This window comes from Schistocerca cancellata, chromosome 3 (genome assembly GCF_023864275.1).
Source record: "Schistocerca cancellata isolate TAMUIC-IGC-003103 chromosome 3, iqSchCanc2.1, whole genome shotgun sequence".
Classification (NCBI taxonomy): domain Eukaryota; kingdom Metazoa; phylum Arthropoda; class Insecta; order Orthoptera; family Acrididae; genus Schistocerca; species Schistocerca cancellata.
Window position 1 is genome coordinate 408217171 of NC_064628.1, and position 16947 is coordinate 408234117.

Here is a 16947-nt window from a genome sequence, read left to right on the forward strand (position 1 = left end):
TACCACGATCCGAAGTATGCCCATGAGACGGTCCCCCTAGGAAAATGCTGGCCCCACCTGCATGCATCCGTGGCTCTGTGCCTGTTTCAAGCAGATTTTCACCTGATGTAACAGAAAATGTGATTCATCCGATCGGATAACACGTTTGCATTGTCTCAATAATCCGGTACTCACTGTACTCGTAGTTGACGAAATCGTTGGGTCAACATGGGAAAAACCGGGGGTCGTTTGCTACGGTGACAGTTGTTGAGTGCTGTGCACTGTACGGTGTACTTCGAAGCACGTGTGCCGGCACCAACATTGTACACAGTCATCAGATCGGCCGCAGATCGCTGCCTATCCTGTTTACAGAGCGAACAAGCATCCGAATTCGACGTTCTGTCATGAGGCGTGGCCATGCAACACTCAATCGCCTGCCCGTGGTTTCAGAGTCCTTCAACTACTTTCCATAGACGTTAACGACAACGTCACACCAAAAGTTGCCCAGTTTCGGCTCTTCCGAAATGCAGGTTCCCAGACGGTAGTCTATAAGCTGCGTCTAGTCAAAATCGCTTATGTCGGTGGATTTACCCGTATGTGGCCTGCATTGTTGCTATAATGAATTTCCATTCGTCTCTGTTCCCCGTATAAAATTTCCGTACCGAGAAGCCACCAGGTCGCAGTTAATCTCGCCTTGAGCGGTAGTCGGAGTGATTTTGACCATGAGTGTAGGACGTCAAATTTGATTTATTCACTGAGATACGTTAATACACCTTCGACAGACAAGGAAGAGGGTTTATTGGTTTTCTGATGTCAGAAGAACCATTGCTTCGTAATTCACACATTACGCGATTCTAGACAGCATAAGCTTGCCTACCATCTGTTACTTTAGCCATAGTAACATCCCATCTGAAATCAATGCGGGGCTAGTAAGTTCTCAATCTGAACGTCTGGGGCCGTGACAACCCGTATTATGACGTAGACTGTTTGTTCCTCCTTTACGTTAGAGAGAGAATTCTCTGTTCACATCAATATATCATTCAGAACAGTAAATAGTTACGTTCTAAATGTTTTGCTAGCGTACGTTTATACCTTCATGAAACTTTGTGAACTTTTCCACTAATAGAGTGTGAGACATAAATTTAAAAAAATGAGAACAAAGAGCTAGTCATACCTGAAACACACTGGGAAAACAAGAAAGAAATTATAATAAATGCTGTAAGTATTATAATGACCTGTTCGTTCGCTGCAGCAATATTGGTGGTTCTGTAGCCCTCTTCACCAAACGAAGCAGTTGAAAGCGAATAGAAACGATTAAATAAATGAGACTGACATGAAGAGCCAAATGTCTTAGCAGGAATGGCTAGAGGACAAATGTAAGGATCTAGAGGCATATTTCACCGGAGAAAGATAGAAACTATCTACAGGAAAATTAAGGAGACCTTTGGGGAAAAGTTGTGAATATTGAGAACTCAGATGGAAAACCAGTCCTGAGCAATGAGGAGAAAGTTAAGACATTGAAGGACATTAAATGAAACAACAAGTTTGCTATTACCAGTCACTTTTTATTTATCTCCACGACGCGTTTCAAAGGTGTAAGCCACCATCATCAGGTGGATTTACATTTGTTAGTATGACATCCCCCCCATGAACCATGGACCTTGCCGTTGGTGGAGAGGCTTATGTGCCTCAGCGATACAGATGGCCGTACCGTAGGTGTAACCACAATGGAGGGGTATCTGTTGAGAGGCCAGACAAACGTGTGGTTCCTGAAGAGGGCAGCAGCCTTTTCAGTAGTTGCAGGGGCAACAGTCTGGATGATTGACTGATCTGGCCCTGTAACACTAACCAAATCGGCCTTGCTGTGCTGGTACTGCTAACGGCTGAAAGCAAGGGGAAACTAAAGCCGTAATTTTTCCCGAGGGCATGCAGCTTTACTTTATGATAAATGATGATGGCGTCCTCTTGGGTAAAATATTCTGGGGGTAAAATAGTCCCCCATTCGGATCGGGCGGGGACTACACAAGAGGACGTCGTTATCAGGGGAAAGAAAGCCGGCGTTCTACGGATCGGAGCGTGGAATGTCAGATTCCTTAATCGGGCGGGTACGTTAGAAAATTTAAAAAGGGAAATGGATAGGTTAAAGTTAGATATAGTGGGAATTAGAGAAGTTCGGTGGCAGGAGGAACAAGACATTTGGTCAGGTGAATACAGGGTTATAAATAAAAAATCGAATATGGGTAATGCAGGAGTAGGTTTAATAATGAATAAAAAATATGAGTGCGTGTAAGCTACTACAAACAGCATAGTGAACGCATTATTGTGGCCAAGATAGACACGAAGCCCAGGCCTACTACAGTAGTACTAATTTATGTCAACTAGCTCTGCAAGTGATGAAGAAATTGATGAAATGTATTATGAGATTAAAGATGGTGGAGTCTGATGATACTAGACTGTGTCTCTTCTTATGGCAGCTCATCGGTTTTAATGTATGGTGTTATTCTGGATGCCTGCTTATAAAGTCACAGGGTTGTATTGTGATACCTGTTTCTGGTTGATGCCTCAATTGTCTGTCCCCAGGGCCGAATAAGATTATTATAGAAAAATATTTCCTGATTTATTTCATTATTTTGTACTGTGCCCCTTTTAATGACTTAAGCCTCGGCAGAACACTGTTCTTTTTGTGATAATTATCAAGGATTTCTGTCGATTTCATTGAAGCTTTTGTTCTACAATATTTGGTTGTTAGTAAAGTCTTTTTAACTGAATCTCAATGTGTTACAACCCCATACATGCCGTGTTTTACAACTGGAAGCAGGGCGAGGTTGTGTTTTGTGCCAATATGGTGCCATGACGTTAGCATTAGCTTATTGGGAAGCTGTCAAGTTGGAGATACAGTTTACAAGGTATCCATTCGCAGATAGGCCCCCATGATCAATGTGACTGACTTGCCTCAACAACTTCGAAAGATGATGTACAAGCTGTTGCAGTTGACAGCTGGGAAGCAGATAGACGTGGGTAGGAGCTCCCTTGCCTCTATAGCCAGAACAGATGACAGGTAACCATTCGTTCCAGCAGGGTGTTTCCAACAAAGTTCTGTAAGGCGATACTCTGGTAACTGCTGGAACATGTGCGGTCCTTTCCTCATTTGAAGAGAGGGGTCAAACTGCCTCTCTCCAAGAGTGAGAAAGTCACCTGTCTGGAATATCAAATTAAAACATTCGAGAAGGATTTCCTTCGACACTGTGGACAAGTGTCAAAGCTCGCATTACCTCATTTTACCGTAACTGGGTGCAGTATCAGAGTCTTAGACAAAGCCGATTCCATCCCTACGGGGAGAAAGAGTAGTTATAATACTCAGAATTGTTGGATATGCAAGTCCAGCTTGCCCATCTCTACAGTCGCGCGGTATCGGCGAAACTCCGGATTCTGACTGGCTTTGACAGTAGTCTGTACAAAACGCTCCAGCAGCTATGTCTGCAAGTACAAAACGATAATATCACGTGGGGACTGCACGTAGCTACTGTCAACAAACCACTATGTGTTGCTCATGTAATAGATGTACCTGTTTTATACACAGTGAACAGTGAGAGCACCAAGAGCGCACAATTTTCAAGGTGTTATTCAGGTGGGACACACAGTTTTGACTTTAATGTAGAACCTTGTGAACGAAGTGAAATGTGTTCTCGATTGAGAGGAGATCAGTTCTTAAATAAATACTTAACACGATTCACAATGTTAGATAAGTGAAAAGACACTAAACCATGCAATTTCGATGTGTCATGGGAGACTGTCAAGGAAGGAAAATACATTATTATGGCTTTGTTCTTGTGCATGTACCCAAAACCAAACGTGAACAGCTGTGACCACGTCAATAACTTGAATCTTTTAAGATAAATTACGGTCGCCAGTATGATGAAAACTTGAACTAACGATTTCATGATGTGTGTGAACAGAGAGAAGGAAATTGTGTTGCACTACAAGTAGTTCGCCTTCTCGTCAAACTACAAGATGTTGCGGTGCGTCAACAAACTATTCTTGTTACTGTGAACGTTGGACACACGAACTAATTCCACGCTACTCGTACCAAACCTGTTACCATGCCGATCTCGTGTAACGAACTAGTTTTGTACCTCAAACCGAGGTTAATATTTTGTGTGTTCTTTCTTACTGGGAGAATTTAAGATATTTTGTGTTTCTTACTTTTTTTATAATGCAGACTAATGTGTAAGTTTTGATTAAAAGGAATACGAAAACTATGGTCGTTACTCTAATATTTTCGTTGTTTTAGCTTGTTTTAGCTATTTTCTTTTATCAGGAGCACACCTGCGATGTAATGTTTGACTTCACCGTTTTTGTATTACTATTTACTTACTGTTTGACCACACCTGTTGTATCGCTATTTATAGATATGTACACTATTTTTGTGCACAGTGACACAAATGTGAACTCAGCACCAAAGTTGAATTTTGCGAATTGCATATGTCTACAGTTTTGTTTGGATTTTTGTGTCACGTAAGCTGTTGCATATGCATTTCTTGAGTTTCATTTGTATCTTGCGCTATATATTTTATTGTGTGACGATGTACTTTCAGGTTTATTTTGCCATGTTTATAGTACTTTAACACATATATTTGAAATAAGGATGTACGAGTGAAATTGTAAGAATGGTTTTAGTTTACAAGGAATAATTAATTAACATTTAAGAATGAAGAAGTATGAGTGAGCCTAATCTATCAGTGAGTGAATGAGTAAGGAAAGTTACAATACATTGTTCATAGAGTCAGTGAGTGTGAATAAGAGTCAAGATAGGAATACGAATTGTAATCTTAATTTTAAAATATGATTCAATTAGTTATAAGGTAGTACTCTTGATGAATCTGATTTGTTTAATAAATAAAGATACCCTTTTATGTCAGGAAGGAAATGAATGAGTGCATAATGGCTTATTACATTGATAAGGAACACAATAAATGATGATGTGTAACCTTGGCAAAATACTATCGTTGTCCAAACGAACATTGTCAATGGTTAACACATAATCCCAGTGCCTAGTCTGGGCAAATTCCTTTAATGCACGTATGCTATATGAATTCTGAGTTCAGCAGCAGTTATATAAAGTGGAAAGAGCAGAAAGCTGTGATATAATGTGAGAGTTCCTTTTTCCCAAACTTTCCTGCTCACTTGTGTAGAGCCCTAAAGAAGAGTCAAATCAAATCTGAATAAAGTCACATTCCACCAAAAAATAAGATATGTATCAGTACCAGTGATTGTCAATACTTAGTTACCTAGATTACAATTTCCTATATTAATTTGCATATATAACTAATTGAGATGCTACTATGAAACCAGGCTGCACCTGGCTGTCGACGAGACGACAAGCTGTAGGGGTTGCGTAACAGGCGGGAGCCAGCCCCCAGCAGAATTCACAGAAATGCCGCCCACACACATGCCAAGGACCACACCAGACATTTGGGCCAGACATTACTTTGAGGACAACTGCCTTGACACTGGCTAATCAAAGTTATAATCCATATTACATCTTCACGACTAGTAAGAACAAGAGACTTTTTTTGGTTAGCGGTGTGCGGTCGAGGGAATAACTGTCGTTCTTAGCAGAGTCCCAGAAGAACTGCTATGTTGGAAAATCTGGAGGCAGGCAAAATTCACCAAAAACCACGGGCTGTTAAGGTAATGTCTTCAAAATGCAATGGGTTCGGAAATTTTAGTGCTCTTTTGAATATCGCGAGACACTGTGTGTCAATTTTTGCATCTCTATCTACATTATTCCGTGGTTTATTAAGTTTTCAAATTTATACTGACTTTTTGATCACCCTATAAATCTTGATCTACGAATGTAGACCACGCACCTATACATGTTAGTGTCACGTACCTAACGGAGGTTTAAGAAAATGCAAAGCAGGGGCTATTGGTTGTTAGAAATAATTTACGAGTTGGATTAAACAGTGCAGCTGTGTTTGCAGAGATCCCACCTTACCGAGCGACAAACGCAGAGAGAGCAGACGTTTTAGAGCGCCAATTCTAACAGATTTCGTAACTGGTTAACCACGTGAAATGCGAGTGAGGAAGGGAGACCAGCATCTTGTAAGACAACTTCTTACTGGCCTGAACTCCTAGTATTTATCAGTTTACCATTCAGCCGATCAAAATTACATGACGCCAGAAAACGCAGAGAATCGAGTTTTCCTTATCGGAATAGAACGGCAGAAAATTATTTCTCTGGCGAGGTTCTCAAAGGGCGGACTTCACGTCTAGACGACTGCTGCAGACTTGTCTGCGACCAGGGGCTCTCACCCATCTGAGATGAACTTAGACGCAAGCTGCCGGTACGGAGTCAGCGACTGAGTTTGCAGCCACTTTAGCCACCATCTGAGGATTGAGTGTGGTGAGATTCAGACGCAACAGTGAGGTGAACTGTAGGGAAAGTCCAACTATCTTTAACGACCTTCAGAAATTTCAGTCTTCGTGCTGAAGACCAGTTTGCAGTTAGTGATTCAACATTCTTTCAACTCCGGCAGTAGATGCAGGGCAAGCATGTCATTCTGTAGTATTTTCTGCCTGTATGAACAGTCCTTCAGCAATCATGTTAAGACTTCTGCGAATGTAAATATTTTATACAGAGGTGTGTTCACCTGAGTTACATTGCAGTCGTATTTAACTCTGGTTCAACCTGTGCTACGTAAAACGTAGCGAACTTTGTACTATTTTATCCCGTTTGAAGCTCATTTATAAATGTTACTTAATAATTTGTAAAAGAATTTTTGTTAAAAGCTATATTGGCTGTACGTGTGATTTACTTCAGAAAATGTGTGATATACAAAATTGTTCTGCTCACGTTCCTAGTGGCCCGCTTGTGGCGCACACTACATTACGTTTAATGGCAGCGTGACTAGTTACCACACAGTCAGTCTCCTCACACCAAACCGGTGTTACTTATGTTTTAATGTTTGACCTTTTGAAGAACATTATGTTTTATATTTTAATGTATGAGTTGAGAAACTCAGCTCTTAAATCACTGTACATCTTTGACGATATGTTCTTCATGTAAGTACTATTTGTTTTTCACTCGTTTACATTAATGTAACTTTTATTAGATAAGAATTTAATCTGACATATTCATTTTAGGTAATTACCTTACCTTGTGATGAAGTCACCCTTAGAGGTGATGAAACCTATCCAACCGGTTGGCAGGTTTTTTGCATATTTTTCAAATTTGTGTATACAGTTGCTACAAACGTCAGCCATGTTCAAAGTTGTACATTTCTTTTGTTTTTACATGTAATAAACTAAATTAATTGATATCCCTGTCTAATTTCGTAGTCAGATGAATTCCTTGATCATTGTTTCGGTGGGTAATGATTTGTGTATCTCTCTATATAAAAGGTAATGTCCTGGCTGACTGACTGACTGGCTCATTGCCGCCCAGCCCAAACCGCTAAGGACATAAGCCTGAAATCAGCAGAAGGTGTGTATCTTATACTGTAGGCGATGTTTAAGAAAGAATTTTCCGAAATTACAACTCCAACGGGATGAAACAGGGGATAAACATTTTTTTTAATGTCTCCATTAAGGCAATTGTGAAGTAGACCAACGAAAATTGGTATTCGGATTCTCGGTCAGAAAACGATAAAAAACGTATTTCAGCATTTTTGGAAATTCAACCAAAATAAATAATTACTAAATTATTTTCAAGACTATATCTATGACAGTTGGTATTTGGCTTTTCAGTTAGAAATTTTAAAAATGCAGCAGTACTCTGTGTACACTTGGTATTAGTATGATTACTTCTAAAGGACCTGTGTCGTATGTTGATATTTATGACATGCGCTACACATTATTTAAATAATGACAAATGTAATGTTGTGGCTTAAACAATTTAACCTTTATCCGTGAAGATGGTCCATGACTAAAACCGGACGATATTTGGGTATAAAATAAAAAAGACAGATGGACAAACATGCATTTTATATAATGAAATTATGGATGCTACATCGGGGTACACCTATCACATAGGAGCCAACCATACACTGGAGTCAAAGGGGTGGACCGTCTAGCGGAGTCGCAAGGGCCGGTTCAGCAGACATCGGCCGATAGGTTTTGCGAGACCACCAAGCCACCAGGCAGCAGCGTGGAAGCCACGAGAGGTCCCTGGACCTGCCAACCTACATGCTTACGTGGGGTCAAATGGCCCTAAATAAATCCTGCTGTATCATGATACCTCCATGGTATTTAGACTGGCGCCTAGGCTGTGCCAGGGAGTTCTGTGCTTCGATTTATCTGAGGAAGGCACAGACTGCAGTAGCGGTTCCGCAGTCCGAGCTAAGGAACCATCAGGATCCACGACCTATTACTCGAGCCAGAAACGTCAGTCTTGCAGAGCTACCAGCACCGCCACCTTGCATCACGCAGATACGGCCTTTGCACTATGGATATTTGTGGACTTTGGTACTGGTCGTCGTCACGGGCGAGTCATTGAATTTTCGTCCACAGTAAAGTCGGCCATTAAATCTGATATTTACTTGGGGCCTTTAGCTCAACAGACAATTATTGCGTCAGTTAGGCGCAGATAAGAGTTAACTGCGCATTGTCAATGTAAAAAAACGTACTCTAAGGGGGAGATTTAGTTAATGCGCCTTTTCCAGTAAATTTCTTCTAATTGTTCACTTGGGCTACGTTGTTATTGCGCTTCTAGCGCCGCCGTACATATCAAAGGAAAACAAGTCATGGATGAATTGAGAGAAACAGACGTTGTTGGGATTTCAAAGGCAGATTATGCAACGACTGGAAGCAACAGTGCAAACGCATACAGTAGAAAAGGAATGGGTAGCTTACAGTAGCTTAAAATAATGGAAGCAGCTGAGAAACAAACTGTTAAAAATACAAGGAGCAGGTACGGTTAGACTAAAAATACAAGGGCGTAGAAGCGTGCGTAACTAGAAAATCTACAGCAAATTTATAGTGACGTTTAGACAAAATAGAATCACATCTTCAAGAGTAAGGAGCTTAGAGGGCAATCCTATACTAAACAAAGAACGAAAGCAAGAAATATCGAAGGAATATCTAGAGGGCCGTGAAACTTGGACGGAAAATGCCATCGTTAAATTAATTGTAGATGGACCCGCCATAGGAAGAGTAACTAACACAAAAGTTATAGGATGATGTGCGGTAAACACGAATAGAATGTCATCAGTGTGTTGCACCCTCAGACTCCTGCCATCAGTGTGCAAGAGCCAGTGTCATTTAGGTACATACTGTTTGTTGTGACTTGGCAAGACAGCCAAGCCACTATGATTGGTAGCCGAAAGGCACGCGTTAAGCTCACGCAGGCTGGCGTGTGGTCTGGAACATTTAAGGAAGTTAGACTTTAGCAAAAAAGGTCGCAGCTGTTGGAATAACTTTAATGCATAATTGGTGAACATCGGTCTGACGGTACTTGCATCACAAGATAAATAGCAAATGATAATTGCGCCTTGCTAGGTCGTAGCAAATGACGTAGCTGAAGGCTATGCTAACTATCGTCTCGGCAAATGAGAGCTTAATTTGTCAGTGAACTATCGCTAGCAAAGTCGGCTGTACAACTGGGGCGAGTGCTAGGAAGTCTCTCTAGACCTGCCGTGTGGCGGCGCTCGGTTTGCAATCACTGATAGTGGCGACACGCGGGTCCGACGTATACTAGCGGAACGCGGCCGATTTAAAGGCTACCACCTAGCAAGGGTGGTGTCTGGCGGTGACACCACATTCCTCCCCCGCAAATCGGCGTAAGGTTGTGTTATAAGGCTTCCGCCCGCCGTGGGGAGGACCCCATGTTGACGTATGCGACGAGGTGGGGAGCCTAACAACAGGCGAGGCTGTGCCACCCGCACCATGCCATTCGGTCCGAGGGGACCTAGGAAACGCCTGAAAACCTAGTCCAGGGTGCACGCCAACATGCGGTGTATGCGCCATTAGAGAGACAGGAGGGGCCGAAGGGTCGACCTCCATCGAGCCGGGGCACCCGATGGGCGAAGCCGACAGATGTTCCGGAGCGGGCAAGAGTTCCATGGCGGAGGACAACTGGTCACGGGAAGCGATCGGCGGCGCGTGACCCAGGGAGGCGCCCGGCGGTTGCAGCGACGCGTCCACTACGGGCGTCGCCGGCGAGAGAACAGGCGGCGGCGGCGGTGGCGGCGCGTCGCCATGGGGCAAAATGGAAGGCAGCGTCGGTAACACCTGGGGCTGAGGCGAGCCAGTAGATGGGTCCCCAGGGCGCTGACCGGACGGCACCGTCGCTGAAAGCAGACGGGGAGCGGCAGAACCCAGCGACGACAGAGGCGCAGCTGATTGGGATGCCGACGCACCTCACCAGAGGCCCCCAAAACCAGATACATAGCGCGGCCGAGGCAGCGAAGAATGCGCCCTGCGAGCCAACGCCGTGAACACGATAGTTGCGATAGTAGACAACGCCGCCTGGAGCAAAAGCAGGTGGCTGCCGCTGCACAGGAACCTGATGCGGCGGATGTAGCAAAGACATCAAGGTTCGATGAGGGCGACCGTGAAGCAACTCAGCCGGCGAGCGACCATCTCGGGGCTCAGAGCGATACGAGGACAAAAAGAGCAATAACGCGTCCTCCCGAGAATACGACTCTTTCAACTTCAACATCTGTGACTTGAAAGCCCGGACCAAACGATCAGTGGCACCGTTTGACTGTGGCGAAAACGGCGCGGATGTCAGATGTTGAATACCATTGGCCTTGCAGAACGACTGAAACTCTGCGGACATGAACTGTGGGCCATTGTCGGAAACAATAGTCTGTGGAAGACCTTCAATGCAAAAGATAGCGGACAACGCTTGGATGGTGGCAGAAGACGTCATGGAAGACATCCGGACAACAAAAGGAAAATTACTGAATGAATCTACCAGAACCAACCATCGAGCATTCCAGAATGGACCAGCAAAATCGATGTGTAAGCGTTGCCAAGGGGAAGTGGCTTTTGGCCATGCAAAGAATTTCCACTGTGGTGCTGATTGTTGTTCGGCACACGCCATGCAAGAAGAGCACATATTCGTAATAGCAGCATCGATTCCGAACCAAGTACAGTGCTGACGAGCAAGTTGTTTCGTTCGCACTATACCACAATGTCCTTGGTGGAGAAGCCCTAAGATAGAGGACTGTAACGAACGTGGGACCACGACCCTGGACTGATCATTATCAGAACGCAACAGCAAAACACCACGTCATACAAAAAGTCTCTCCTTGTGAGCCAAAAATCGGCGAACCAACGGATCCTCGATTCGTGACTTTGACAAGGGCCACTGCGTAGCAACAAAACGCAGAACGGTAGCAAGGACAGGGTCGGCAGCTGTGGCCGTAGCTACACGACGATAATCAATCAGAAACGCTTCGACCACGTCATCGGTTTCCGAATCAATGTACATGCAAGCAAGTTCGGAGGAATTGAATGCTCTATCCTCAGCAACAGGCAAACGGGACAACGCATCGGCGTTTCCGTGCTTAGCAGTGGACCGATACAAGATCTCGTAGCGGTACTGCGAGAGGAAAATAGACCAGCGAATGAATTTCTGCGCTGTACGTGGAGGTACAGGCTTGGTCGGATGAAAAAGCGATGTCAAAGGTTTGTGGTCTGTGATGATGGTAAAGTGACCACCATACAAGATATCATGAAACTTTGTAACACCAAATACGAGAGCCAACGCTTCTTTCTCGATCTGTGAATAATGTCTTTGCGCAGACGAGAGCAATTTGGACGCAAAGGCAAGAGGGCGATCGTGCGACCCATCTTTGTGCGCAAGCACAGCACCGATCCCGAAATCCGATGCTTCCGCCATCAACAAAAGGGGTTTTTTGGGGATCGAATGGCGTAAGGCACGTATGGGAAAGCAACGCCGATTTCAACTGGCGAAAGGCGCGTTCGCATTCCGTCGTCCAGACGAATAGAACACCCTTATGGCGTAAGCAATGAAGCGGAGCTGAAATGGAAGAGGCGTGGCGCACATAGCGATGATAGTAATTTATTTTTCCCAGCACACTCTGTAGCTGCTTCAAATTCTGCGGCGAAGGCAAGTCTTGTATGGCACGGAGGTGCTCTGGACTGGGATGTATGCCTTGGGCATTGAGTACATGTCCCAGATATGGCAAATCACGAGCAAAAAACACACATTTGTCCTTCCGCAAGCGAAGATCATTTTGTCGCAAGACCTGAAATAATGTTCGGAGATTTGCTAAATGTTCTTCTTCCGTCTTTCCGGAGATCACAATATCGTCCAGATAGTTTGCTGCAGTAGGGACCGACGCACAAACAGTTTGTAGATATTGTTGAAACAATGCAGGGGCGGATCCACACCCGAATGGCAGTCGTTTGAATCGGTACAAACCAAGATGCGTGTTAACAACCAAAACGCGCTGGGATTCTTCATCCACCGGTATTTGCAAATACGCATCTGCTAGGTCCAACTTCGAAAAATATTTACCCGGGCACAGTTTGTCAAAAAGATCTTCCAGGCGGGGTAAAGGAAAAGTAGCACTCACTAGTTATGGATTCACTGTTTCCTTAAAGTCCACACAAAGTCTCAATTTTCCGGAAGGTTTTTGCAAAATTACTAAGGGTGATGCCCAGAGGGAAGCCTGCACACGTTCAATTACACCTTGTGATTCCAAATCGTGTAATGTTCTTGCAACCTCATCACGCAATGCGTGGGGAACATTGCGCGCTCTAAAAAATTTCGGTTGCGCATTTACTTTCAGTTCCAAATGTGCTTTATAGTTCGTAGCGCAACCGAGGCCCGGTGCAAAAATGTCTGCAAATTCTTCACGTAGACGAGAAACACTGGCTGAAGGCACAGTCTGGTTCACTGATAGGACCTGATTGACTATAGACAAGTTAAACAACTGAAATACACTCCTGGAAATTGAAATAAGAACACCGTGAATTCATTGTCCCAGGAAGGGGAAACTTTATTGACACATTCCTGGGGTCAGATACATCACATGATCACACTGACAGAACCACAGGCACATAGACACAGGCAACAGAGCATGCACAATGTCGGCACTAGTACAGTGTATATCCACCTTTCGCAGCAATGCAGGCTGCTATTCTCCCATGGAGACGATCGTAGAGATGCTGGATGTAGTCCTGTGGAACGGCTTGCCATGCCATTTCCACCTGGCGCCTCAGTTGGACCAGCGTTCGTGCTGGATGTGCAGACCGCGTGAGACGACGCATCATCCAGTCCCAAACATGCTCAATGGGGGACAGATCCGGAGATCTTGCTGGCCAGGGTAGTTGACTTACACCTTCTAGAGCACGTTGGGTGGCACGGGATACATGCGGACGTGCGTTGTCCTGTTGGAACAGCAAGTTCCCTTGCCGGTCTAGGAATGCTAGAACGATGGGTTCGATGACGGTTTGGATGTACCGTGCACTATTCAGTGTCCCCTCGACGATCACCAGTGGTGTACGGCCAGTGTAGGAGATCGCTCCCCACACCATGATGCCGGGTGTTGGCCCTGTGTGCCTCGGTCGTATGCAGTCCTGATTGTGGCGCTCACCTGCACGGCGCCAAACACGCATACGACCATCATTGGCACCAAGGCAGAAGCGACTCTCATCGCTGAAGACGACACGTCTCCATTCGTCCCTCCATTCACGCCTGTCGCGACACCACTGGAGGCGGGCTGCCCGATGTTGGGGCGTGAGCGGAAGACGGCATAACGGTGTGCGGGACCGTAGCCCAGCTTCATGGAGACGGTTGCGAATGGTCCTCGCCGATATCCCAGGAGCAACAGTGTCCCTAATTTGCTGGGAAGTGGCGGTGCGGTCCCCTACGGCACTGCGTAGGATCCTACGGTCTTGGCGTGCATCCGTGCGTCGCTGCGGTCCGGTCCCAGGTCGACGGGCACGTGCACCTTCCGCCGACCACTGGCGACAACATCGATGTACTGTGGAGACCTCACGCCCCACGTGTTGAGCAATTCGGCGGTACGTCCACCCGGCCTCCCGCATGCCCACTATACGCCCTCGCTCAAAGTCCATCAACTGCACATACGGTTCACGTCCACGCTGTCGCGGCATGCTACCAGTGTTAAAGACTGCGATGGAGCTCCGTATGCCACGGCAAACTGGCTGACACTGACAGCGGCGGTGCACAAATGCTGCGCAGCTAGCGCCATTCGACGGCTAACACCGTGGTTCCTGGTGTGTCCGCTGTGCCGTGCATGTTATCATTGCTTGTACAGCCCTCTCGCAGTGTCCGGAGCAAGTATGGTGGGTCTGACACACCGGTGTCAATGTGTTCTTTTTTCCATTTCCAGGAGTGTAAATCGAAACCAAACAAGTTCACTGCAGAAGAAGAACAAAGGACGTAAAATGACACAAGTTTTGTTTGTCCCTTGTATGTTGCAAGTAGGCTGCACTGTCCTAACACAGGGATTGCCTGTCCTGAATATGTAGTTAGCTTAACATTTGCGGCACGCAACGGAGGTGTGCCCAGCTGTTTGTACGTGTCGTGATTGAGTAGTGAAACTGCAGCTGAGGTATCGAGCTGGAACGGTATCACTTTGCCGTTAATGTCCAAATCAACAAAAAGTTTATTGTCCTGCTGACGGCAAGAGCGACTGTCTCGGGCAACGTGAACTGACACTGGTACAGAATCACTTGCGTGACGGGATTTCCGGCGATGTCGACGCACACTATTTGTGGGACGAACACAGTCACTGTTAGAGAGAGTAGCACTGGGCAGAGTGGCATGAACTACATGAATTTCCATGGGCGAAGTGTCGCGAGCCTGAGTATCCTTGGTTCGATTCTGATCCTGGTGCGAAGCAAAGGGCCTGGAATGGTTGTGGGTGTCCGATCGGAGCTTCTTCGGGCAAACACTTTGAACATGTCCTTTTTTATTACAGAAAAAGCAAATAGCTTGGCAGGACGGGCAATTCTCACGCGAATGTCTAGTAGCACACCGCGGGCATGATTTCACTGCATTTGCTTGCCGACGCGGGACACATGGCTGAGAGCCAGGCGGCTTTGGCGCGGCCGGGCGCGAGGACTGTTTACTGTTCTGTGCGGTCGCTGTTGCCGGTTAACGTGACACACAGGTGGCGAAGTTTCAAATTATTCCTGAGCAAAGTCAAGTGTGTCCTGCCGATCCAATATGTCCATCACTTGTTGGAGGAAGGGATTGACTAGTTTCAAAATCTGTTCCCGTATACGAACATCAGAAACGTTCTGTGCAATTGCATCACGCACCATTGTTTCTGAATAAGGGAGTCCACATTCACACTCAGAAGCACAATCCCTAGTAAGGCCTTGCAAGGTTGCTACCCACTCCCTATTAGTCTGACCGGCCGTACGTTTTGTACGAAAGAAGGTATACCTTTTCGCAACTACATTGACTGATTCTTTGAAATATGCATCTAATGCAGACAAAATTTCTTCATAGGACAGAGTTGCTACGTCGTGTCGGGGAAACAATTTGACTATCACACGGTACGTGGACACTCTGACAGAACATAATAAGAACGGCTGCCACTCGTTACCTTGAATTCTGTAGGCGGCGAGATGGAATCCAAATTGGTGTGACCACTCCGTGCAGCTTTCCAGTGCCGCATCAAAAGGACAAAAAGGTGGTGCAACTGCGTGTTGTGGCTGTGTGAGTGGTGAAGCGGCGGCTGCCACCTCGTTTGGACGAGCTGTCCAAGGGCATCCAATAAGGCCTGCGTCTGCTGATTCTGCAAGTGATAAAATTCGGACAGTACATCTGGAGATTGTGGCGAAGCCATGACACGAGGAAATCAATACGAACGCAAAATTCTCGTCGCCAATCCTCGGCGCCAAACTGTTGTGACTTGGCAAGACAGCCAAGCCACTATGATTGGTAGCCGAAAGGCACGCGTTAAGCTCACACAGGCTGGCGTGAGGTCTGGAACATTTAAGGAAGTTAGACTTTAGCAAAAAACGTCGCAGCTGTTGGAATAACTTTAATCCATAATTGGTGAACATCGGTCTGATGGTACATGCATCACAAGATAAATAGCAAATGATAATTGCGCCTTGCTAGGTCGTAGCAAATGACGTAGCTGAAGGCTATGCTAACTATCGTCTCGGCAAATGAGAGCTTAATTTGTCAGTGAACCATCGCTAGCAAAGTCGGCTGTACAACTGAGGCGAGTGCTAGGAAGTGTCTCTAGACCTGCCGTGTGGCGGCGCTCGGTCTGCAATCACTGATAGTGGCGACACGCGAGTCCGACGTATACTAGCGGACCGCGGCCGATTTAAAGGCTACCACCTAGCAAGTGTGGTGTCTGGCGGTGACACCACACTGTTCATGTGCACACAGAGTTCTTACCGGTGGAATTACTTCCTGGGGAATAAATTCAGAAAATACGAGCACAGTTTTGGAACTACAGAAAAGGGCAATGAGAATAATAGCAGAAAATAGTAATCATTGTAAAGATCCGTTGGAAACATTTTGGATTTTTACTTTATCTTGTGAGTAAATTTACCGGTCAGCTGTTCACATCAAAACCAACATTGATAATTACTGCACAAATATCTCTGTCCAAGTCTATGGAACAAGAGATAGATTGAACTTATAGTTCATAATAACGAATAAACAAACAACTCAAGCAGTATTTTCTTCCAAAAAGATCACGAAATAAAAGTTATAAAAGTTATTTAAAAAGGCAGTTAAAAAGTGCGCGTTAAACTATACTTCCAGTACATTGAAGGATTACTTAAACAACATAGACTAGTGGTCTGGTAGAAAAGGTAACACACAATGTATAAATAATACAGATATTAAAAGATATATTATTTCATTTACCACTTTCACACTACTCTTCCGTATTATTTTTCTTTTTTGGAAAAACTTATTCCCAAAGCTGTACAGTGTACGACGATATTCCCTTTCTGAGCTCAGCGTGTCACTCATTGTTGAGCGACGATGAG